The sequence below is a fragment of the Triticum aestivum genome, chromosome 2A, assembly GCF_018294505.1.
Source record: "Triticum aestivum cultivar Chinese Spring chromosome 2A, IWGSC CS RefSeq v2.1, whole genome shotgun sequence".
Taxonomy (NCBI): domain Eukaryota; kingdom Viridiplantae; phylum Streptophyta; class Magnoliopsida; order Poales; family Poaceae; genus Triticum; species Triticum aestivum.
This window is the reverse complement of record NC_057797.1, coordinates 121,122,863-121,149,414: the sequence shown is the minus strand read 5'-3', so window position 1 is coordinate 121,149,414 and position 26,552 is coordinate 121,122,863.

Genomic DNA, 26,552 nt, shown 5'->3' with positions numbered 1-26,552 from the left:
TGTCTCCAAGTTAAAAGAGCATGGACAACTGCCGCCAACTCGAGGTCATGAGTGGGGTAGTTCTTTTCGTTGGGCTTCAACTGACGAGAGGTATAGGCCACAACTGTCTTCTCTTGCATCAACACTGCACCGAGACCTTGAAGGGAAGTGAGGGAGTCCTGGATTAGGGGGTCTCCGGACAGTCGGACTATATCCTTTGGCCGGACTATTGGACTATGAAGATACAAGATTGAAGACTTCGTCTCGTGTCCGGATGGGACTCTACTTGGTGTGGAAGGCAAGCTAGGAAGTACGGATATGGATATCTCCTCCTTTGTAACCGACCTTGTGTAACCCTAACCCTCTCCGGTGTCTATATAAACTGGAGGGTTTTAGTCCGTAGGACACAACTACAACATACAATCATACCATAGGCTAGCTTCTAGGGTTTAGCCTCTCTGATCTTGTGGTAGATCTACTCTTGTACTACCCATATCATCAATATTAATCAAGCAGGACATAGGGCTTTACCTCCATCAAGAGGGCCCGAACCTGGGTAAAACATCGTGTTCCCTGCCTCCTGTTACCATCCGCCTTAGACGCACAGTTTGGGACCCCCTACCCGAGATCCGCCGGTTTTGACACTGACATTGGTGCTTTCATTGAGAGTTCCTCTGTGTCGTCACCGTTAGGCTTGATTGCTCCTACTATCATCGATAGTGATGCAGTCTAGGGTGAGAATTTCCTCCCGAGATAGATCTTTGTGTTCAGCAGCTTTGCACTGCGGGCCAATTCGCTTGGCCATCTGGAGCAGATTGAAAGCTACGCCCCTGGCCACCAGGTCAGGATTGGAAGCTTAAACTACACGGTCAACATCTGCGGAGACTTGATCTTCAACGGATTCGAGCCTCTGCCTTGTGCGTCACACGGTCACGATGAGTACGATTTAGCTCTACCATCAGATAGTGTTAAGGAGATCGCACCCGCAGCCGCTCCGACCCTCAATTCGGAGCCAGTTGCGCCGTCCATGGATGGGTGGATGGACCCTGCCACAGAGGCCTTACCCTCAGCAGCGATCGAGCCGAACATCGACCTTACCTTGCACGAGAGCCGTATTGTTAAACTGCCGGATCTTTCTCCGGCCACGGACTCCGAACCGCCTCCGCCCGTTCCTATCAAATCTGATTGGGCGCCGATCATGGAGTTTACCTCCGCGGATATCTTTCAGCACTCGCCCTTCGGCGACATACTGAACTCATTAAGGTCTCTCTCCTTGTCAGGAGGATCTAGGCCGAACTATGTCCGGCAGGACTGGGATGCAGATGGCGAAGAAATTCGCAGCCCACCCACCACCCACTTAGTAGCCACTGTCAATGACTTAACCGACATGCTCGACTTCGACTCCGAAGACATCGACGGTATGGACGACGATGCGGGAGACGAAGAGGAACCACTGCCCACAGGGCACTGGACAGCCACCTCATCATACGATATATACATGGTGGATACACCCAAAGAAGGCAATGGCGACGAGACAGCAGAGGATGACCCCTCCAAGAAGCAACCCAAACGCCAACGTCAGCGGCGCCGCTCTAAGTCCCGCCAAAGCAAAAGTGGTGATACCGGCAGAGGAGGTAATAACACTCTAGATAGTGCCGAAGACAACAATAACCCCCTCCAGCAAGAGTTAGAGGAGGAGGATGGAAGAGCCAACCCTCCTAAGAGAGCGGCAGATAGAGAAGCGGAGGATGATAATTACATGCCCCCCTCCGAAGACGAGGCAAGCCTCGGCGATGACAAATTCGTCGTGCCAGAGGATCCCGTCGAACAAGAGCGCTTCAAGCGTCGGCTTATGGCCACCGCAAATAGCCTAGCAGCAGCAGCTTCAAGCTGATCAAGATCTGCTAGCCGACAGATGGACTGAAGTCCTCGCGGCCAAGGAAGATAAACTCGAGCGCCCCTCCAAGAGTTACCCAAAATGCAGGTTGCTACCTCGACTGGAGGAAGAAGCGTATGACGCGGCTGATCGGCCACCTCGTGGCCGTGATAGAGCGGCATTCCAGCCAAAAACTCAGCCCGCACCCCGACGCCATTCAAATAAAAAAGCATGGGGAAACACACCAGACTGTGAGACGTATTGGAGAACAAAGCAAAACATGCAAGATCGATCTACGGATCACGAGGGCGCGCCGGATACAGTAAAAGTAAATCCGGCCGGGCCGAACACAGTGGGCAAGACCCATTCGAGCTGCGTCGCGATATAGCCCAATACAGAGGCGCCGCACACCCCTTATACTTCACAGACGAAGTAATGGATCATCAAATCCCAGAAGGTTTCAAACCTGTAAATATTGAATCATACGACGGCACAACAGATCCTGCGGTATGGATCGAGGATTACCTCCTCCACATCCACATGGCTCGCGGTGATGACTTACACGCCATCAAATACCTCCCAATAAAGCTCAAAGGACCAGCGCGGCATTGGCTTAACAGCCTGCCAGCAGAGTCCATTAGTTGTTGGGAAGATCTGGAAGCCGCATTCCTCGACAACTTTCAGGGCACTTATGTGTGATCACCAGATGCCGATGACTTGAGCCACATAATTCAGCAGCCAGAAGAATCGGCCAGGCAATTCTGGACTCGGTTCCTAACAAAGAAAAATCAAATCGTCGATTGTCCAGATGCAGAGGCCTTAGCAGCTTAAAAACACAACATTCGTGACGAGTGGCTAGCCCGGCACCTTGGTCAGGAAAAGCCGAAATCTATGGCAGCCCTCACGACACTCATGACCCGCTTTTGTGTGGGAGAAGACAGCCGGCTGGCTCGCAGTAACAATATGTCAAAGAACCATGGTACTTCGGATACCAAGGACGGAATAGCAGGTCACGTCGCAACAAACATAAGCACCGCATTAACAGCGATAATACTGAAGATATGCCAGTCAATGCCGAATTAAAAGGCTCTAAACCCGGTCAGCGGAAAAAGCCATTCAAAAGAAGCACTCCAGGCCCGTCCAGTTTGGACCGTATACTCGATTGCTCGTGTCAAATACACGGCACCCCCGACAAGCCAACCAACCACACCACCAGGGATTGTTGGGTGTTCAAGCAGGCCGGCAAGTTAATTGCCGAAGACAAGGATAAGGGGCCACATAGCGATGACGAGGAAGAGCCCCGACAGCCGAACACTAGAGGACAGAAGAGGTTCCCCCCACAAGTGCGGACGGTGAACATGATATACGCAACCCACATCCCCAAGAGGGAGCGGAAGCGTGCGCTCAGGGACGTATATGCGTTGGAGCCAGTCGCCCCAAAGTTCAACCCATGGTCCTCCTGTCCGATCACCTTCGATCGCAGGGACCACCCCACTAGTATCCGTCATGGAGGATTCGTCGCACTGATCCTAGACCCAATCATTGACGGATTTCACCTCACTCATCTCCTTATGGATGGCGGCAGCAGCCTGAACCTGCTTTATTAGGACACAGTGCGCAAAATGGGTATAGACCCCTCAAGGATCAAACCCACAAAAATGACCTTTAAAGGCGTCATTCCAGGTGTAGAGGCCAATTGCACAGGCTCAATTACACTGGAAGTGGTCTTCGGATCCCTGGATAACTTCCGAAGCGAAGAATTAATCTTCGATATAGTCCCGTTCCGCAGTGGTTATCATGCACTGCTCGGGCGAACCGCATTTCCGAGATTCAATGCGGTACCGCATTATGCATACCTCAAGCTCAAGATGACAGGACCTCGTGGGGTTATTATAGTTAATGGAAACACAGAGCGCTCTCTCCGAACAGAAGAGCACACCGCGGCCCTCGCAGCAGAAGCGTAAAGCAGCCTCTCAAGGCAATCCACCAGTTCGGCATTTCAAGACCCAGACACCTTCAAGCGTGCTCGGAGTAATCGGCAACTAGACCACCTGGCACGATCTGAGCTCGCATAGCAATGCGGCCCCCACCCCAGTCCCAGCCAAACGGCGAAATCCGTGCCACGCGTACAGAATTACGCATTAAAAATACCATGGGCACAGGTGGGGAGGGGGGCACAACTACGGCGCGCTCAAACACGCGGCCTAAACCGCACTAGGGGCTTCCCGCTTTGTTATTTTTCTCTTTCAGGACTTTAATCTCTGGAAACCTTGTCCGGCAGCACGATTGCCGAACACATGATGCAGCAACCAAGAGAGGCAGAAAGCTACGTCACACCACAGAACTCCCAGGTGGTTTACGATAATGAGTGAAATATTTGTTTTAATACTATTCCTCAGCTTTCCCTTGGAAGGGACATAATCCTACTTTTTGCTTATCGCACTATCTGTATCATTCTGCTTTAATGCACCTCTTTGAATAAACAACGCATAACATCACGACTATTATTGCATTCTTGTTTTATATATATGTGCTCATTAATGACGCCTTGCAACCGTACACTTTGGTACGGCCAACACACTAGGGGCTTAAGTACCCCACAATATGGTGTGAGAAGTCCGAACACTTTCACAAGTGCGGCACCCCGAACTTATAGCATTATATGCATCAGCTCCGAATCATGTCTTTGGTCAAATGTTGGGTTTGCCCGGCTCCTATGTTTTGGTACCTTACGTTCCGTTCTATCGGCTAAGGTAGCGCTGGGAGAACTACTGCGATTGTGCCCTGGTTCTGCTGGGCTAAGCACCTCAGTAGAGAAAGCTAAAACTGACTGTCATGATAAGGCGAGAGACTGGTCGCTGTTCGGCGAGGTTTCGAGTCCCTAAAGACTTATGCCGCTTAGAGCGAGGAGCCGCTCCTGTCCGGCTTAAAGGCATGTATCGCGCCCCGAATTCGGCCTTTCGAATACCAGGGGCTTCGCCGAAATTTAAAATTATAGAATTCTATGGCTAAGTGACAGTGATAAAGCATTATTAGTCTGGTTGCCTTGTTCGTTGTGCTGAGCACCTCCCTCGAAGGACCCAAAAATGGGAACAAGAGTGCTCAGGTTTATCCTGAACACCCCAGCACTCGCGGCATGGAGGAAGAAGCCGAGGACTAGCCATCTCTCAGATTGGATAAACAGCCAAACAGAAGGTAATATTTTAAATTCAAACAAGCGTTGCATAGCGCATATGAAACAAGTTTTCATCATACAGGATCACACGAGCAAGTTTACTCAAATATTACATCCTTTGAACATTTGTCCGCTACAAGACGGGCACCCTTCAGGACACCCTCATAATAAATTTCGGGGGTGCGATGCTCCTTGCCCTGCGGTGGTCCTTCCTTGATCAGCTTCATGGCGTCTAGCTTGGCCCATTGCACCTTCACACGGGCAAAAGCCCGGCGTGCACCTTCGATGCAGACAGACCGCTTGACGACTTCCAGCCGTGGGAAGGCATCCACAAGCTGCCTCACCAGGCCGAAGTAGCTGTTCGGAAGGGCGTCGCCAGGCCACAGCCAGATTATAAAGCCCTTCATGGCCTGTTCGGCTGCCTTGTGCAGCTCGACCAGCTGCTTTAGCTGGTCGCTCATAGGCACTGGGTGTTCGGTCCCAGTATATTGGGCCCAGAACAACTTCTCCGTTGAGCTTCCCTCCTCGGCCTGGTAAAAAGTTGCGGCATCTGACATGCTACGGGGCAAATCTGCGAATGCTCTTGGAGAGCTCCGGGTTCGGGTAAGTAACAGGTAATTTACTTTCACATGCTTGCTTTGCATATAGAATGCCTTACCCACCGCTATCTTCGTCATCACATCAATCTCCTGGAGGGCCTTCTATGCATCGGCCTTGGCACTCTTTGCACTTTCACGGGTGGCGGCAAGCTCGGACTCTCACGTCTTCAAGTCACGCTCCAACGCCTCATGCTTCGACACGAGAGCTTGGAGCTCTTGCTGCACCTCTCCCACCCGTGCTTCTTGCCTTTCCCGCTCGGTCCGCTCCTTGGCTGCTTTGTCTTCGGCCTTGGTTAGCGCTTGCTTCAGGGTCGCCACCTCGGTCGTGGCCCCTGGCAAATATACGATGATCCTGTCATTTTGCAATCGCGTCTTCTTTTATATATACATAGACAGGGTATTACTTACCCTTGTTCTCCTCGAGCTACCTCTTGGCAAGGCCGAGCTCTTTCTTGGACCCCTCGAGGTCCTGCTTCAGTGTGGCAACCTCCGCAGTCAGTGCGGCTGAGGCCAGGAGTGAAGCCTGCATACGCATACAGACATAATTATGTTAGACTCCTGCGGTATTATTTGATCCTCTATTCGTCTTTTCTTTTCTGAACACCGAACAGAGCATCAGGGGCTACTGTCTATACGGCAATATTTTTCCTATATTTCGAACACTTACCTCAAAGCCTGTTAGAAGGCTGGCACAGGCTTCAGTCAATCCGTTCTTGGCGGACTGAACCTTCTGGACCACCGCACTCATAATAGTGTGGTGCTCCTCGTCGATGGAAGCACTGCAAAGCGCTCCCAACAGATTGTCTGGTGCCTCTGGATGGACAGAGGTCACCGGCACAGGCGTCTTGCCCCTCTTGGAAGGAGGCCGCCTGCCCGAATCCGGAACCACTGGAGGTTCCGGCACGGTGTTCGGCTGAGGGCTGAACTCGGAGCCCTCGGGAGCCTTGTCCCCTCTGCTCCGGAGTCCAGAAGGTCTTCTTGAGGCACCTCCGGGACTGTCTCCCCTCGACCCGGTGCCTCTTGAGACAATACCTCGGCGTCATCCACAGGGCCTAGGGAGCCGTCCGATGATACATCGATACTGGCTCATGGTGGCCTGCATAATCATATTCGGCGTTAGGGGAAGAAGTGCGACAAAGGAATGCTATGAGTTACTCTGGTATCCGAATACTTACGACTTCGCCAGGGGCTTGGCCCTGAGCAGCCACTCGTCTTCGCCTTCGGCGGCGGTGGTGGAACTATCCGGAAGGAGAGTCCTTCCCTTCTTGGACCCTTTGGCCTCCCCAGTTGGGGCGACCTTCCTTTTCTTGTCTCCCCCAACTGGAGGGGGAGCATCTTCTTCTTCCTCCTCATCTTCGGGGGAGGAGTGTGTCGTAGAGTTATCAGACGATGAGTCCGATGACGCCTGGTGTCGGGAACTCTTTCGGGTTCCCTTGGCCTTCTTGGTCTTCTTCGGCACCTTGTAAGGGGCCGGAATCAGCATCTTTGTCAGGAGAGCGTCCGCTGGGCCTTTGGGCAAAGGAGCCGGACAGTTGATCTGTCCGGCCGTCTCCTGCCAGTCCTGTCAAAGGTACGGCAGTTTAGATCCCGCATAGAGTCAAACTATAAAAACAAGTATCCTGTGAGAGGTAAAAACAGCTTACCACGCTGGCTTGGCGCTTCGTGCAGAATCCGTGATCCTCGGTAGTGGGAGGGGGAACCTCGGCACCCTTGAATAGCACCTTCCACGCATCGTGAGTTGTGTCGAAGAGCCTGTTCAGAGTTCGGTGCTAGGCCGGGTCGAACTCCCACAAGTTGAAAGCCCGTTGTTGGCAAGGGAGGATCCGGCAGATGAGCATGACCTGGACTACGTTGACGAGTTTGAGTTTCTTGTTCACCATGTTTTGAATACATGTTTGGAGTCCGGTCAGCTCTACCGAACTACCCCAGGACAGGACCTTCTCTTTCCAGGAGGTGAGCCACGTGGGGATGCCAGATCAGAACTCAGGGGGCCGCTGCCCATTTAGGGTCACGTGGCTCGGTGATGTAGAACCACCCCAATTGCCACCCCTTTACGGTCTCCACGAGGGAGCCCTCGAGCCATGTGACATTGGGCATCTTGCCCACTATGGCGCCTCCGCACTCCGCCTGGCGGCCACTCACTACCTTCGGCTTGACATTGAAGGTTTTCTGCCATAAGCCAAAGTGGGGCTTGATGCGGAGGAAGGCCTTGCACACAACGATAAACGCCGAGATGTTGAGGATGAAGTTTGGGGCCAGATCGTGGAAATCCAGGTCATAGTAGAACATGAGCCCCCGGAGGAATGGGTGGAGAGGGAATCCCAGTCAGTGGAGGAAATGGGTAAGGAACACAACCCTCTCATAGGGCATGGGGTGGGAATGAGCTGCCCCTCATCTGGGAGCCGGTGCGCGATGTTGTCGTGTAGTTATCCAGCTCTCCTTAGCTTCTTGATATGTCCCTCCGTAATGGAGGAAGCCATCCATTTGCCTCCCGCTCCGGACATGTTTGGACAAGGTTGAGGGAAAGGATGTGGACTTGGGTGTTGGAGCTCGAGTGTGCGAAAATGGATGAGCAAAGGAGGAAGAAGGCGTGGATGAAGAGGTGAATCCTTATCCCTTTATATGGGCAGACGAAACTATGCGTCCCCACTAGCCTGGTAAAACTCGCTTATCCCCCAAGCGTCATAATCAATGGCGCGGTTGGGTTACCCACGCCTGTATTGATGAGAATCCCGTGATAAGGGGACACGATCTCTGCTTTGACAACACGTGTCAAAAAACTGCCTCGCGTTATGTGCGGGGCTAGTTAAAGGAAATGGTTCGAATAATCACCGGGCCATGACATAATGTCGTGTTGCCAAAACAAGTCAGCAAATTAGATCTGTGGAAATATTATTCTCTCTACGGTGGTATGTGGAGCTTATTTTGCAAGGTCGGACACTATCCTTGTATTCAAATTCTTCTGTGATGAATTCAGAGGAGGAACCCGCCTTGTAATGCCGAAGACAATACTGCGCATCGGACTCATCGTCATTGAAAGCCTGGTTCAGGGGCTACTGAGGGAGTCCTGGATTAGGGGGTCTCCGGTCAGCCGGACTATATCCTTTGGCCGGACTGTTGGACTATGAAGATACAAGATTCAAGACTTCGTCTCGTGTCCGTATGGGACTCTACTTGGCGTGGAAGGCAAGCTAGGCAGTACGGATATGGATATCCTCCTTTGTAACCGACCTTGTGTAACCCTAACCCTCTCCGGTGTCTATACAAACTGGAGGGTTTTAGTCCTTAGGACACAACTACAACATACAATCATACCATAGGCTAGCTTCTAGGGTTTAGCCTCTCTGATCTCGTGATAGATCTACTCTTGTACTACCCATATCATAAATATTAATCAAGCAGGACGTAGGGTTTTACCTCCATCAAGAGAGCCCGAACCTGGGTAAAACATCGTGTTCCCTGCCTCCTGTTACCATCCGCCTTAGACGCACAGTTCGGGACCCCCTACCCGAGATCCGCCAGTTTTGACACCGACAGGAAGCATCACAGAAAACCTTAAACGGTTTGGATTCATCAGGGGGAGTCAGAACTGGAGCAGTGACTAACTTCTCTTTCAGGGTGTTGAAAGCGATGCCACATTCAGGCGACCAGACATACTTCACATGCTTCTGGAGAAGGTTGGAAAGAGGCTTCACGATCTTAGAGAAGTTCTCGACGAACCTTTGACAATAGCTTGCGAGCCCAAGGAAGCTGCGGAGTTGCTTCACATTCTGAGGTGGTTCCCAATTCACAATTGCAGACACCTTCTCAGGATTAACAGTTATGCCCTTGGCAGAGATGATATGCCCAAGGTAGAGAACCTTGTCGAGCCAAAACTCGCACTTTGAAAACTTGGCATAGAACAGATGTTCTTTGAGTTTGTCCAGCACCAATCTCAAGTGCTTGACATGATCCTCCTTGTTCTTGGAAAATACCAAAATGTCATCGAGGTAGACCAAGACGAAGTCATTTGTGTAGGCATTGAAGATGAAGTTCATCATGTGATAGAATGTTGGAGGAGCATTGACAAGGCCGAAAGACATGACAGTGTATTCATATGAACCATAGCTTGTTCTGAATGCTGTCTTGGGGATATCTTCTTCACGAATGCGAATCTGATGATAGCCCATACGGAGATCAAGCTTGGAGAATACTTGAGCACCTTTGAGTTGTTCGAAAAGCTCATTGATGTTGGGAAGTGGGTACTTGTTCTTTATGGCCTTATTTGTTCAATGGACGATAGTCGACACAAAGTCGGTCTGTTCCATCCTTCTTCTTGACAAAAAGAACACCACAACCCCAAGGAGAAGAACTTGGTCGGATGAGACCCATACGCTCTTGAATATTGAGTTGCTTCTTCAGCTCCTTCAACTCTTCAGGTCCAAGCTTATAAGGATGTTTGCAAACAGGTTCCGTGCCAGGCTCAAGATAGATGACGAATTCAACTGGCCGGTGAGGAGGCATTCCTGGCAGCTCTTCTGGGAAGACGTCTTGATATTCGCAAACGACTGGAATCTGAGAGATGGCATCCAGCTCACCCTTCTCATTGAGAGAAAATAGTCGGATGGTATCATCACGAGCGGCAAAGATGATTACATCCTCAGACGAATGTGTCAATTGAATCTGCCTGGCAGCACAATCAAGCTGAGCCTTGTGCTTAGAAAGCCAATCCATTCCAAGAATAAGATCAATATCCGAGTTACCAAGAACCACTGGAGAGGACAGAAACTTATAGTCGCCCAACGTGATAGTAACATCCGAGACCATAGAGCTTGCGTTCATGAATTTACCCGGAGAAACAACTGATAACTATCTAGGCAAGTCTTGGAAAGGCAACTCGTGCTTAGATGCAAATGTTCTTGAAATGAAACAATGTGATGCACCAATATCAAAAAGGACTTTTGCAGGAATATCGTTAACACGAAGGTTACCCATTATCACATCTGACGAGTCCTCTGCCTGAGCTGCGTTCATCAAGTTGACCTTTGCAGACTTGGGATTATGCTTGACCACTGCGGTACTGGCAGATCTCACGGGAGGAGGAGGAGGAAGACACCTCTGATTGAAGCATTTGTTGGCATAGTGACCCTTCTGCTGACACTTGTTGTGTGTGACCTCCGAGAGCGGACGGTGATACGGAGCACTTGATCTTGGAGCATGAGACGAAGTCTTGTTCTGAAAGCCTGGGTTGGGTGGGTGGGAAGATCCATTGCCACCTTTTCTCTTCTGCTGATAAGGCCGATGGAACAGAGGAGGAGGATGCAACCAATACTTTTGCTGCTTAGTTGCCACTTGAGTTGAGGAAGGAGTTGCATCCCTGACTCGTTTCTTGGAAGCATCGCACTTGAGCTGAGCAGTCTCTTGTTTCAGTGCCATGTTGTAAAACTCATCGTACTTATACGGCTCAAAAAGCACAAGAGCTAGTTGGCGATCTTCTCTAAGGCCACCTCTGAACTGACAAATCATGCTCTTCTTGTCAGGGACGTCTTGCTTAGCAAAATGAGCGATCTTCTGGAAAATGATGTTATACTGGTAAACAGACAAGCTGCCTTGCTTCAGATTGCGGAACTCCTCAAGCTTGCTCTCAACAACACTCTGAGGAATGTGGTGAGCTTTGATGTCTTGACGGAATTCATCCCAGGTAATCACACAACCTCCTCTGGAATCTTTGTATTGTTGATACCATTCTGCAGCTTGGTCTTTGAGTTGGAACGAGGCAAACTTGACAAAGTCCTCAGGCCTGACGTTGCTGCACTCGAAATGCTTGCAGATATCCACGAGCCAATCATTAGCGTCTGTTGCCTTGACACAGTTACTGAAGGTCTTTGGCTGGTTTGCGAGGAACTGATTGAGTGTAGCAAACTAATTTTGATTGTTGCCATGGCCATGATTTCCTTGGTTGCGCTCTTGCAAGAGTTGCATGATCGGCTGTGTGTTTGCATTGGTAGTGGCCATCACAGCTTGCCATGCCTCTGGAGGAGGAGGTGGTGGTGGCGGTTCAGGATTCTGACGCGTTGGAGGAGCCATCCTGAAGAGGGTGACATCCATTAGCATCATGACAGACATATATTCAAGCTGAATCAAATGGATCGAAATTGCAACATATAATCTTAACATCCGAACAAAATGAACGAATGCATTCCAATTGAAATGGTCACACTTCCATAAATTGAGAAGCCACTTAGATAGAGGTAGAAGAATAAGATAACAAGGTACGGACAAGAACAAATACTTGGTGAGGATTACCCAATCACAAACCAAATATCTGCGGAAGAAATACTAGAGCTACAAGAATTCCCACCTATGAAACTCCTGAAATTTTCCCGTTTATGCAATCAGGTGTTGGGGATACAGGGGAAGCATAATATCTCACCCAAAGCTAGCAAATCCTACATCCAGTTGTATCCATCCTTCAACACATAACCAAGAAACCTTCGGAAATCATTTACATCAACCTTCGAAAAGCATCTGTTATACGAGTTATGGCGATACTCCCGAACTCCCGCCCCAGTACTAGGTGGCGTCGAGGTTATCTCACCAACAACTGCATAAAAGAGATTTTCGATGTCGGCGAAACTCAGGTATTCCAGAATTGCAACGATAAAATTGTGACGACAACACCTCGGAGCTCAACTCCCCGGGACACTGCCACAACACCTAAATGTCAGGAGGCACCAAGAACAATGTTCTCGTCACAAATCCATCGGAATAATTCCAAGATACTCGCGTGATCCTAAAAAAAATTAGTGAAATTTGAGAAGAGAAGAGTCAAAACTCTACGTCAGGATGCCTCACCAGAGCGATGAAGGGACTGAGGAGTAAAAAGAATCCTACTCTCCGATATATATAATCCTAAATGACTCAAAACAATTTTCTAGACTCAACAACGCCAGCGATTCGATCCAGCAGGGGGCTCCTAAGTCGGGGAAGGCTCTGATTACCAACTTGTAACGCCCATGATGCGGCTATATCTCCCACGTGTCGAAGCACGACTTAGAGGCATAACCGCATTGTAAGCAATGTTGCAAGTGAGGTAATCTTCACACAACCCATGTAATGCATAAGGAAAAGAGATACATAGTTGGCTTACACTCGCCACGTCACACAATAGCATAAATATCATTACATTCATCTAGATACAATCAAGGTCCGACTACGGAACCAAAATAAAGAACAACCCCAAATGCGACAAAGTCCCCGATCGCCCCAACTGGGCACCACTACTGATCGTCTGGAAAGGAAACGTAGTATCATCCTGGGTCCTCATCGAACTCCCACTTGAGCTCAATCGAATCTCCTGGAGCGGTAACATCGGTCCCTGCATCTGGTTTTGGAAGTAATCTGTGAGTCACGGGGACTCAGCAATCTCACACCCTCGCGATCAAGACTATTTAAGCTTATAGGAAGGCTAAAAGGTATGAGGTGGAGCTGCAGCAAGCACTAGCATATATGGTGGTAACATACTCAAAAGAGAGCGAGAAGAGAAGGCCAAAGGCACGGTCGATAAACTATGATCAAGAAGTGATCCTAGATCAACCTACGTTCAAGCATAACACGGGACCGTGTTCTCTTCCCGGACTCCGCCGAAAAGAGACCATCACGGCCACACACTCTGTTGATTCATTTTAATTAAGTTAAGTTTTAGGTTATCTACAACCGGACATTAACAAATTCCCATCTGCCCATAACCGCGGGCACGGCTTTCAAAAGATCAAATCCCTGCAGGGGTGTCCCAACTTAGCCCATCACAAGCTCTCATGGTCAACGAAGGATATTCCTTCTCCCAAGACAATCCGATCAGACTCGGAATCCTGGTTACAAGACATCTCGACAATGGTAAAACTAAACCAGCAAAGCCGCCCGAATATGCCAACAAATCCCGATAGGAGCTACACATATCTCGTTCTCAGGGCACACTTGGATGAGCCAGACGTCGGGTAGGCCAGCCCAGAGTTGCCCCTGGTGGCACCGGACATCGCCCAGTTTGGACCAACACTCAGAGGAGCACTGGCCCGGGGGGGTTAAAATAAAGATGACCCTCGGGCTCCGAAAACCCAAGGGAAAAAGAGGGTAGGTGGAAAAAGGTAAAGCCAAGGTTGGGTATTGCTGGAGGAGTTTGATTCAAGGCGAACTGTCAAGGGGTTCCCATTATAACCCAACCGTGTAAGGAACGCAAAATCAAGGAACATAACACCGGTATGATGGAAACTAGGGCGGCAAGAGTGGAACAAAACACCAGGCATAAGGCTGAGCCTTCCACCCTTTACCAAGTCTATAGATGCATTAAAAAATAGACAAGATATAATAATGATATCCCAACAATAAACATGTTCCAACAGGGAACAAACTCCAATCTTCACCTGCAACTAGCAACGCTATAAGAGGGGTTGAGCAAAGCGGTAACATAGCCAAACAACGGTTTGCTAGGACAAGGTGGGTTAGAGGTTTGACATGGCAATATGGGAGGCATGATAAGAAAGTGGTAGGTATCGTATAATTGGCATAGCAAAAGAGCGAGCATCTAGCAAGCAAAGATAGAAGTGATTTCAAGAGTATGGTCACCTTGCCTGCAAAGTTCTCCGAGTTGACGTTAGCTTGATCCTCGTAAGCATACTCAACTGGTTCCTCGATCACGTACTCGTCCCCCTCTCTACCCAAAGCAAGAACACAAGCAAAAGGGAGACACAATCAACCACGTGCAAAGCACAAGCAACATGATGCAAAAATATGGCATGATATGCGGGATGTGATATGCGATGCATATGCATGTTTCGGAAAGGAAAGATTGAACCTGGCCTCAACTTGGAAAACCAAGAGTGCCACTGGAAAGAGGAGTTGATTTTGGTCGAAATCGATATAAAGATCACCAGAATCGGATGCACGGTTTGCAAATGGCAAGCAAAACAATAATGGCACAAACTGCGATTAACAGCACGAGGCCATCTAAATGCATCAAGAACAACATGCTACAGCACTCTAACATAGCAACAAAATACATGACAGGGATCCAATCAAGATGCTTGACAAAAGATGAACACTGAGATACGGCTAATTCACTCAATAGCAGGTTCAAACAAGCATGGCAAAAGTGCAAAAGATATCAGGTTACAGACTTAGTGAAAATAACAAGTCAGGAATTTAACATGAGGAAGCAATGTTTAGAGCAAGGTAACAACATGCTACAGGAACATATCATGGCAAAGCAAGGCATGGCATGAAGCTACTAAAAGCATACAACAAAAGTCCCTTACTGACCATAAGCCAAAAGGGATCAGAAAATACAATAGCAACCATGTGAACATAGCAATTATCGTTAACAGATTCAGACTTAGAAGAAAACTAGAACATGGCAAAACAGATATTAAGTAGGCATGTTTACGAACTCGATGCACTCACCACAAGGCATTGCATGACAAACTAAGCATACACCCAGCAAGTAGACATGGCATAGAAGCTAAACATGGCAAGAAACATCCTTACTGATCATGCTCCATAATTGCAAGCAAAGACATGTATGGATAGAGCACAACAATATCTACGAAACATCCTTATTGATCATGCTCAAAAGAGGCATGGATCACTCTATAGCAACATGAATACATGGCATAAAAATATAATCAGGGCAAACACTTAGAATATTTCCAAGTCCCTGAAATCAGCAACATTACGAGAGCTACTTTGCATGCTTGTGCTAGTCACCACAAAGATCACAAAAATACATGGCATACACCCCTGTAAAGATGGCATGGCATACTTCAAAACTCATGTAGGGCTCAAGTTCATAGGAGGCACACAACAATCATGGCAAAAATGACAAATGTCCAATTACTAATAAGAATCTGAAACTAATATAAACTAGCACTCTTGCAACAACATTTAGGGCATCAAGATGAGCTCAAATGAACATGGTGCAATGGAATGAAATGAAGTACTCGTCGAGACAAACAATTTGATATGCTACACGCCCAAAACAGAGCCACGGGTGCAAAGTTATGATGCGATGAAAATATGCAAAAAAAATACTGTGAGAGAGGGAAAAAGTCAACCGTCTCAGATCGGATCTAGGGTTCGTGCACGGGATTCGAGGATCACCGGAGAACACTGTAGATGGCCGGAGCTTCGTGGGGCGTCGCCGGGGAGGAAGAGTGTCACATCCCTAGTCTGGTATGACCTAGACTAGCTAGTCATTTGTGCATCATGTTTAAATTCCATTTAATTTTGAAATGAGGATTTGTGAAACCCTCAGAATCATCTCTGAAAATGACCCAAATAAAAATTGTTCCAAAAAGGGTCCAAGAAAATGCTCATCTTGCTCTCTGAAAATATTGGACAGAGATAAAAATCAAACCAATATTTTTAAGAGCTCATAAGTATTTATTTAGGGCATTTGGAATTAATGGATAAATATTTGCATTGGAAATATATTAGTTATATATATTAATATATGTCCAAAAATTATGCCACCTGTTGGGGAACTCTGGAATAATGCCACTAGTTCCTACAAAAATGGGCATAAGGAAATAAATTGATTTAGTATTATTACTAAATCAAAACATATGTCAGAGAAATAGAAAAGAAAACAGTTATAAAAAAAGGATACTTACCTGGGCCTCCTCCCTGTGCAGCCCAGCAGCAGCTAGCGCCGGCCCAGCCCACTGGCCCCTCCTCTGTCGTCTTCGTCCTCGACAGGGGGATGGGCGCGTGCCCGACGCGCGCGCGCTCCGCCGCGCCACGCCACTAGCCTCCCTGCCTGCCTGCCCTCTCCCCTCCTCGTCTGGACGCCTCTGGAGACGCCACGCGCCGCCCCGACCCCTCTCACTCTTCCCCCCCCCCCCCCCGTGCTCCTCCTCTCCCCCTGCTCTCTCCCTCGCACACCCGAGCGCCATCACCGCCGCCGCTCGCCGTTGCCGCGGCCACCGGCCTCCCCTCGCCCTCCGCCCGAGCCTAGAAGATCCGCCTCATCGTCCGCATCGTCCTCAACGAGCCAAGTGACCAGGGACGCGCTCCATCGCCGACGCCGTCGTCTTCTTCATCGCCGGCCGCCGTAGATCTCCACCGCCTGCACGTCGCCGTCCGACGTCCCCGAGCTCTCCGACGACGTCCTCGAGCCCGCCGTGAGCCCCCGCTTCGGCTCCCCCTTCCCCCTTGCCTCCCTATGCTCTGTAGCTAGCCCCGCCATCGAAGCCGAGCTCCGGCCGCTGCCGCGAGCTTTGCTCCGGCGAGCTCCGGCCTCCCCAGCTCCTCCCACCTGCCCCTCCAGATGCGCGAGAGCCCGGGCTACGCCCCAGTGCTCTCCGACGCCGTCCCCGTGGCCGGTATCGCGGACGCCGCCGCGTCCAGAGGTCGCCGACGACGACCTCGCCGGCCTGACGGGTGGGCCCCGTCGGCCAGGTGATTAGCTTAGTGCTAATCACCATTAACTAACCCCCCCTGACACTGACAGTGGGCCCCAGCGCCACTATCCTTTTTAATTAGGATTAAACTAACCCTGTTTAACCCCCTGTCACTGACGTGTGGACCCCACACGTCAGGTTTGACCCCAGTCAGCCGCAGTTGACTGCTGACGTCATGCTGACGTCATGCTGACGCAATTATTTATTTTCTGGAATTAAAATAAATCAGGAAATTCTAGAAAATGATTTAAACTTCAAAAATTCATAGAAATTCAACCGTAGCTCAGATTAAAATAATTTATATATGAAAAATTATCAGAAAAATGTAATCTATCCATCTGTACTAGTTTCATGCATGACAAACCAACTTATACATGCTGAATATGAGAAAACACATTATGGCATATTAAGAGACTTATTTTAGAGTTGCATTTGAGCTTTTGGTTCAAATGGACTTCAAACCAAATGATTACTAGTTGCATTAGCTCAAATAGCATCACATCTACATGCCATGTTCATGCATCATATTGTTGCATATGCTTGTGTATTGATTGTTGGCACCGTTCCTTCTCGATAGGTCTTGCTCCGGAGACCATTCTAGAGTACCTGTCTGTGAAGCAATGCCTCCTCTGTTGATCTACCAGGCAAGCAAACCCCCTTGTTCATTTCGATAAAACCCTACTCTCTCGCTCCTGCTCTCAGTTATTGCATTAGGACAACAACGATTCATCTGCTACTTTGTGCTGCGGTAGTTGAACCCATTCCTCTGCATGACCTGTCATTGCCACAGTAAATAGTTGAAACCCACTAGCATGTGTAGGAGTTGATTGAGCCATGTTGTGTTCCTACCATGCTATGCCTGCTATTGCTTAGAGTTGTGTCAGGTCTGGTTCATTGGGAATGAATTGGAGTGTTACGATATGTTCTGATGCTGAGAGTGAAGTGTGTGAACACGATTTGGTAAAGGTAGTGGTGAGAGGCCATGTAGGAGTACATGGTGGGTTGTCTCACTGGAACCGTCCTTAAGCACTGAGTTCTATGTATGTTGTCCAATGACTCGATACTACCACACATTGGGTTCCGGTAACTCGACCCCTCTCGACTTATTAACCAACTTGGTCTCTGTCCAGGAGTCGCAACTAGTTTCTGGTGTTTGTAGGTAGTGCTATTTTTCTACCAAGTGGCACCCGGCAGGGTGGGCTTGGGACAGACTAGGCACACGTGGCCTGGTGTACCGAGTGGCACCTGGATGGTGGGCTCGGGAACCCTGCACACATCGTTTGGGGCCGTGAACGACACCCCGGCCGGATCTCCTTGCGGATGGAACCCGAATAGGCGATAAACCTGGACTAGAGTCTTGTGTGGTTAGTCAGGTCGTGGCCGACACCCTCGCCAGGCTTCCGCTTGAAGGTTGCCGAGATACATGACGTGTACATGGCGGTAAGTGGCGAGAGCGTGTGTGAAGAAGTACACCCCTGCAGGGTTAACATGATCTATTCGAATAGCCGGGTCCGCCGTTATGGACTTCTTGGATGCTTACATGGTACATAGACAACTTGAAGTGGATACTATAAAATGCTCAAGACAAGTGTGAGTGCTATGGATGGCCTTCTCGTAGGGAGACGGGGATGAATCCATAGTAGTGTATTGTGTGGTGATTAGTGGACTCGTGTGCGCCATATCACCTCAAGAAGTTCTGGTAGTCGTAGAACAGGTTAGCCACAGAGTCAAAGCTGGCTTGCTACAACTAAACCCCACATTACCCTCTTGATACACATGCATGTATGATAGGATCTGATGTAAGTCTTGCTGAGTACCTTTGTACTCATGTTGCTTTATTTATGTTTTTGCAGCGGAGACTTCGGTCTTACTAGTGTTCTCATGGACTTCGACAAGTAGCTTGTACCTCAGCTACGATCTTGATCGGACGTTGTAGATAGTCAGGCTTTCAGCCTTTTTCATTTATAGATGTCTGTACTCAGACATGTAATGCTTCCGTTTGTTGCTTGATTGCTCTAAATGTTGGGTCATGTGACCCCTGTTTGTAATAATGCTATGATGGCTCTTTGAGCCTTATCTATATGAGTTGTTGAGTTATGCTGTGATGCCATGTTGTACAGCACATACTTGCATGTTATGCGTACGTGTAATGTGTATTGCTATGTGTGGGATCTGACTATCTAGTTGTTTATCCTTAGTAGTCTCTCTTACCGGGAAATGTCTCCTAGTGTTTCCTCTGAGCCCTGGTAGCTTGCTACTGCTCCGGAACACTTAGGCTGGCCGGCATGTGTCCTTCTTCGTTCCTGTGTCTGTCCCTTCGGGGAAATGTCACGCGGTGTCTACCGGAGTCCTGTTAGCCCGCTACAGCCCGGTTCACCGGAGTCTTGTTAGCCCAGTGCTACAGCCTGGATTCACTCGCTGATGACCGACACGTTCGATGCTGGGTCATGGATGCCTGTCCCTGTAAGTTAGTGCCACTTTGGGTTTACGACTAGCCATGTCAGCCCGGGCTCCTTATCATATGGATGCTAGCGACACTGTCATATACGTGTGCCAAAAGGCGCAAACGGTCCCGGGCAAAGGTAAGGCGACACCCGTGGGGATACCGTGCGTGAGGCCGCAAAGTGATATGAGGTGTTACCTGCTAGATCGATGTGGCATTGAGTCGGGGTCCTGACAAAGAGTCCGGCCGATCGGAGCGGGGCCCGAGGCCGCGAGGGGCGCGGGGCTAGGGTTAGGGTAGGTAGGGATCCGGAATTTTTGGGGAGAGGCCTTTTTATAGGTAGGAGGAGCTAGGAGGCTCCAAATTGAGCACGGTTTTCGGCCACGCGATCGTGATCGAATGACCTAAATGATGGAGGAGGTTTAGGTGGGTTTTGGGCCACTTTGGAGGGGTGTTGGGCTGCAACACACACGAGGACTTTTCGGTTCCTCGGTTAACCGTTGGAGTATCAAACGAAGTCCAAATGGCACAAAACTTGACAGGCGGTCTACCGGTAGTATACCAAGGCCGCTTGGCAAGTCTCAGTCCAATCCGAGAACGTTTAATACCCGCACACGAAAAGAGGTAGAAAGGGACACCGGAGGACATAAGAGCGCCGGAATGCAAAACGAACAATGGGGAAAATGCTCAGATGCATGAGACGAACACGTATGCAAATGCAATGCACATGATGACATGATATGAGATGCATGACAAAGACAAAAGCACACGAAGACAAAAACCCGACAACGAGGAAATATCATAACTTAGTGCCGAAAATGGCAAGAGTTGGAATACAAATATGGCAAGTTACATACGGGGTGTTACAACACTCCACCACTACTTAAGATCTTGTCCCGAGATCTAGGACTGGAAAAACTCTGGGTACTCAGAACGGAGGTGGTCCTCGTGTTCCCAGGTGGCTTCATGGTCGGAATGATGTGACCACTTGACTTTCAGCAATTTGATAGACTTGTGGCGAGTCTTGCACTCAGTTTCTTTAGGAATAGCAACGGGGTGCTCGCGATAAGACAGGTCTTCTTGGAGATCAATCTCTTCAAAGTTGACGGTGCGGTCAGGAGTCTTGAAACACTTGCAGAGTTGAGAGACATGAAACACGTCGTGCACATTTGCAAAGTTGGATGGAAGCTCAAGTTGATAGGCGAGATCGCCTCTTTTGCCAATGATCTTGAAAGGACCCACGTATCTAGGGACAAGCTTCCCTTTGATACCAAAGCGACGAGTACCTTTCATTGGAGAGACGCGGAGGTAGACATGGTCTCCGATCTTGAAAGCCAAGTCACGATGCTTGCTATCATAGTAACTCTTCTGGCGCGATTGTGCGGCTTTGAGATTTTCACCAATGACTTTGCACATATCTTCAGCCTCTGTGATCAAGTCATTGCCAAGGAGTTGGCATTCACCAGTCTCTGGCCAGTTAAGTGGAGTACGGCACTTCCTGCCATAGAGAATCTCGAATGGGGCCTTGCCCGAACTCGCTTGGAAGCTGTTGTTGTAGGAGAACTCGGCATATGGAAGACAATCTTCCCACTTCATACCGAAAGAGATGACACATGCCCTGAGCATATCTTCAAGAATATGATTGACTCGCTCGACTTGGCCACTTGTTTTGAGGATGAAAGGCTGTGTTGAAGTGAATGTTGGTGCCCATGGCCTTCTGAAAAGAATCCCAGAACTTAGAGATGAAGATGCTGCCACGATCTGAAGATATCAACTGCGGAATGCCATGCAGAGAGACAATCCTGGAGGTATATAGCTCTGCCAACTGAGCTATTGTGATAGATTCTTTGATAGGAAGAAAATGAGCCACTTTAGTGAGTTTGTCGATGACAACGAAGATAGCATCATTGCCACGCTTGGACTTTGGAAATCCAGTCACGAAGTCCATCTCAATATGGTCAAACTTCCATTCTAGAATGGCAAGAGGTTGGAGGAGACCAGCTGGTCATGGGTGCTCTACTTTCACTCTTCTGTAGACATCACATTCATTCACGAACTGAGCAATCTCGTGCTTCATTCGAGTCCACCAATACGACTGCTTGAGGTCATGGTACATCTTTGTACTTCCAGGGTGAATAGAAAGGAGTGAATTGTGAGCTTCGTTCATAATGACTTTATGAAGGTCACCTTTAGGCACAACAATGCGATCCTCGAAGAATAGAGTATCCTTGTCATCAAGACGATAGCACTTGTACTTGGGTTGACTCTTGGCAATCCCAATCTTCACCTTCTTCACCATAGCATCAAGAAGTTGAGCCTCGCGAATCTGATCTTCCAAAGTAGGAGAGACTTGGATGTTGGCAAGGAATCCTTGAGGAACAACTTGGAGATTGAGTTTGCTGAAAGCTTCACAAAGCTCTGGTTGGTAGGGCTTGAGAATCAAACTGTTGCAGTAAGCCTTCCTGCTCAATGCGTCAACAATTACATTGGCCTTGCCTGGAGTATATTTGATACTCGGACTATACTCTTGAATAATTTCGACCCAACGAGTCTGCCTGAGGTTGAGGTTTGGCTGAGTGAAGATGTACTTGAGACTCTTGTGATCAGTGAAGATGTCCACTTTTCTTCCTAATAAGAGATGTCTCCAAGTTAAAAGAGCATGGACAACTGCCGCCAACTCGAGGTCATGAGTGGGGTAGTTCTTTTTGTTGGGCTTCAACTGACGAGAGGTATAGGCCACAACTGTCTTCTCTTGCATCAACACTGCACCGAGACCTTGAAGGGAAGTGAGGGAGTCCTGGACTAGGGGGTCTCCGGACAGTCGGACTATATCCTTTGGTCGGACTGTTGGACTATGAAGATACAAGATTGAAGACTTCGTCTCGTGTCCGGATGGGGCTCTACTTGGCGTGGAAGGCAAGCTAGGCAGTACGGATATGGATATCTCCTCCTTTGTAACCGACCTTGTGTAACCCTAACCCTCTCCGGTGTCTATATAAACTGGAGGGTTTTAGTCCGTAGGACACAACTACAACATAAAATCATACCATAGGCTAGCTTCTAGGGTTTAGCCTCTCTGATCTCGTGGTAGATCTACTCTTGTACTACCCATATCATCAATATTAATCAAGCAGGACATAGGGCTTTACCTCCATCAAGAGGGCCTGAACCTGGGTAAAACATCGTGTTCCCTGCCTCATGTTACCATCCGCCTTAGACGCACAGTTTGGGACCCCCTACCCGAGATCCGCCGGTTTTGACACCGATATTGGTGCTTTCATTGAGAGTTCCTCTGTGTCGTCGCCGTTAGGCTTGATTGCTCCTACTATCATCGATAGCGATGCAGTCCAGGGTGAGACTTTCCTCCCCGGACAGATCTTTGTGTTCGGCGGCTTTGCACTGCGGGCCAATTCGCTTGGCCATCTGGAGCAGATTAAAAGCTATGCCCCTGGCCACCAGGTCAGGTTGGGAAGCTTAAATTACACGGTCGACGTCCGCGGAGACTTGATCTTCAACGGGTTCGAGCCTCTGCCTTGTGTGTCACACGGTCACGATGAGTATGATTTAGCTCTACCATCAGACAGTGTCAAGGAGATCGCACCGGCAGCCGCTCCGACCCTCAATTCGGAGCCAGTTGCACCGTCCATGGATGGGTGGATGGACCCCGCCACGAAGGCCTTACCCTCAGCGGCGATCGAGCCAAACATCGACCTTACCTTGCACGAGAGCCGTATTGTTAAACTGCCGGATCTTTCTCCGGCCACGGACTCCGAACCGCCTGCGCCCGTTCCTATCGAATCTGATTGGGCGCCGATCATGGAGTTTACCTCCGCAGATATCTTTCAGCACTCGCCCTTCGGCGACATACTGAACTCATTAAGGTCTCTCTCCTTGTCAGGAGGATCCGGGCCGAACTATGTCCAGCAGGACTGGGATGCGGACGACGAAGAAATTCGCGGCCCACCCACCACCCACTTAGTAGCCATTGTCGATGACTTAACCGACATGCTCGACTTCGACTCCAAAGACATCGACGGTATGGACGACGATGCGGGAGACGAAGAGGAACCACTGCCCACAGGGCACTGGACAGCCACCTCATCATACGATATATACATGGTGGATACACCCAAAGAAGGCAATGGCGACGAGACAGCAGAGGATGACCCCTCCAAGAAGCAACCCAAACGCCGACGTTAGCGGCGCCGCTCTAAGTCCTGCCAAAGCAAAAGCGGTGATACCGGCACAGGAGGTAATAACACTCCGGATAGTGCCGAAGACAACAATAACCCCCTCCAGCAAGAGTTAGAGGAGGAGGATGGAAGAGCCAACCCTCCTAAGAGAGCGGCAGATGGAGAAGCGGAGGATGATAATTACATGCCCCCCTCCGAAGACGAGGCAAGCCTCGGCGATGACAAATTCGTCGTGCGAGAGGATCCCGTCGAACAAGAGCGCTTCAAGCATCGGCTTATGGCCACCGCAAATAGCCTTAAGAAAAAGCAGCAGCAGCTTCAAGCTGATCAAGATCTGCTAGCCGACAGATGGACTGAAGTCCTCACGGCCGAGGAATATAAACTCGAGCGCCCCTCCAAGAGTTACCGAAAATGCAGGTTGCTACCTCGACTGGAGGAAGAAGCGTATGAAGCGGCTGATCGGCCACCTCGTGGCCGTGATAGAGGGGCATTCCAGCCAAAAACTAAGCCCGCACCCTGACGCCATTCAAATAAAAAAGCATGGGGAAACACACCAGACCTGCGAGACGTATTGGAGAACAAAGAAAAACATGCAAGATCGATCTACGGATCACGATGGCGTGCCGGATACGGTAAAAGTAAATCCGGCCGGGCCGAACACAGCGGGCAAGACCCATTCGAGCTGCGTCGCGATATAGCCCAATACAGAGGCACCGCACACCCCTTATGCTTCACAGACGAAGTAATGGATCATCAAATCCCAGAAGGTTTCAAACCTGTAAATATTGAATCATACGGCGGCACAACAGATCCTGCGGTATGGATCGAGGATTACCTCCTCCTCCACATCCACATGGCCCACGGTGATGACTTACACGCCATCAAATACCTCCCACTAAAGCTCAAAGGACCAGCGCGGCATTGGCTTAACAGCCTGCCAGCAGAGTCCATTAGTTGTTGGGAAGATCTGGAAGCCGCATTCCTCGACAACTTTCAGGGCACTTATGTGCGACCACCAGATGCCGATGACTTGAGCCACATAATTCAGCAGCCAGAAGAATCGGCCAGGCAATTCTGGACTCGGTTCCTAACAAAGAAAAATCAAATCGTTGATTGTCCGGATGCAGAGGCCTTAGCAGCTTTAAAACACAACATTCGCGACGAGTGGCTAGCCCGGCACCTTGGTCAGGAAAAGCCGAAATCTATGGCAGCCCTCACGACACTCATGACCCGCTTTTGTGTGGGAGAAGACAGCCGGCTGGCTCGCAGTAACAATATGTCAAAGAACCATGGTACTTTGGATACCAAGGACGGAATAGCAGGTCACGTCGCAACAAACATAAGCACCGCATTAACAGCGATAATACTGAAGATATGGCAGTCAATGCCGGATTCAAAGGCTCTAAACCCGGTCAGCGGAAAAAGCCATTCAAAAGAAGCACTCCGGGCCCGTCTAGTTTGGACCGTATACTCGATCGCTCGTGTCAAATACACGGCACCCATGACAAGCCAGCCAACCACACCAATAGGGATTGTTGGGTGTTCAAGCAGGCCTGCAAGTTAATTGCCGAAGACAAGGATAAGGGGCCACATAGCGATGACGAGGAAGAGCCCCGGCAGCCGAACACCAGAGGACAGAAGAGGTTCCTCCCACAAGTGCGGACGGTGAACATGATATACGCAACCCACATCCCCAAGAGGGAGCGGAAGCGTGCGCTCAGGGACGTATATGCGTTGGAGCCAGTCGCCCCAAAGTTCAACTAATGGTCCTCCTGTCCGATCACCTTCGACCGCAGGGACCACCCCACTAGTATTTGTCATGGAGGATTCGCCGCACTGGTCCTAGACCCAATCATTGATGGATTTCACCTCACTCAAGTCTTTATGGATGGCGGCAGCAGCCTAAACCTGCTTTATTTGGACACAGTGCACAAAATGGGTATAGACCCCTCAAGGATCAAACCCACAAAAACGACCTTTAAAGGCGTCATTCCAGGTGTAGAGGCCAATTGCACAGGCTCAATTACACTGGAAGTGGTCTCCGGATCCCCGGATAACTTCCGAAGCGAAGAATTAATCTTCGATATAGTCCCGTTCCGCAGTGGTTATCATGCACTGCTCGGGCGAACCGCATTTGCGAGATTCAATGCTGTACCGCATTATGCATACCTCAAGCTCAAGATGACAAGACCTCGTGGGGTTATTATAGTTAATGGAAACACAGAGTGCTCTCACCAAACGGAGGAGCACACCGCGGCCCTCGCAGCAGAAGCGCAAAGCAGCCTCTCAAGGCAATCCACCAGTTCGGCGTTTCAAGACCCAGACACCTTCAAGCGTGCTCGGAGTAATCGGCAACTAGACCGCCTGGCACGATCTAAGCTCGCGTAGCAATGCGGCCCCCACCCGAGTCCCAGCCAAACGGCGAAATCCGTGCCACGTGTACAGAATTACGCATTAAAAATACCATGGGCACAGGTGGGGAGGGGGGCACAACTACGGCGCCTCCAACATGCGACCTAAACCGCACTAGGGGCTTCCCACTTTGTTATTTTTCTCTTTCAGGACTTTAATCTCTGGAAACCTTGTCCGGCAGCATGATTGCCGAACACATGATGCAGCAACCAAGAGAGGCAGAAAGCTACGTCACACCATGGAACTCCCAGGTGGTTTACGATAACGAGTGAAATATTTGTTTTAATACTATTCCTCAGCTTTCCCTTGGAAGGGACATAATCCTACTTTTTGCTTATCGCACTATCTGTATCATTATGCTTTAACGCACCTCTTTGAATAAACAACGCATAACATTATGACTATTATTGCATTCTTGTTTTATATATATGTGCTCATTAATG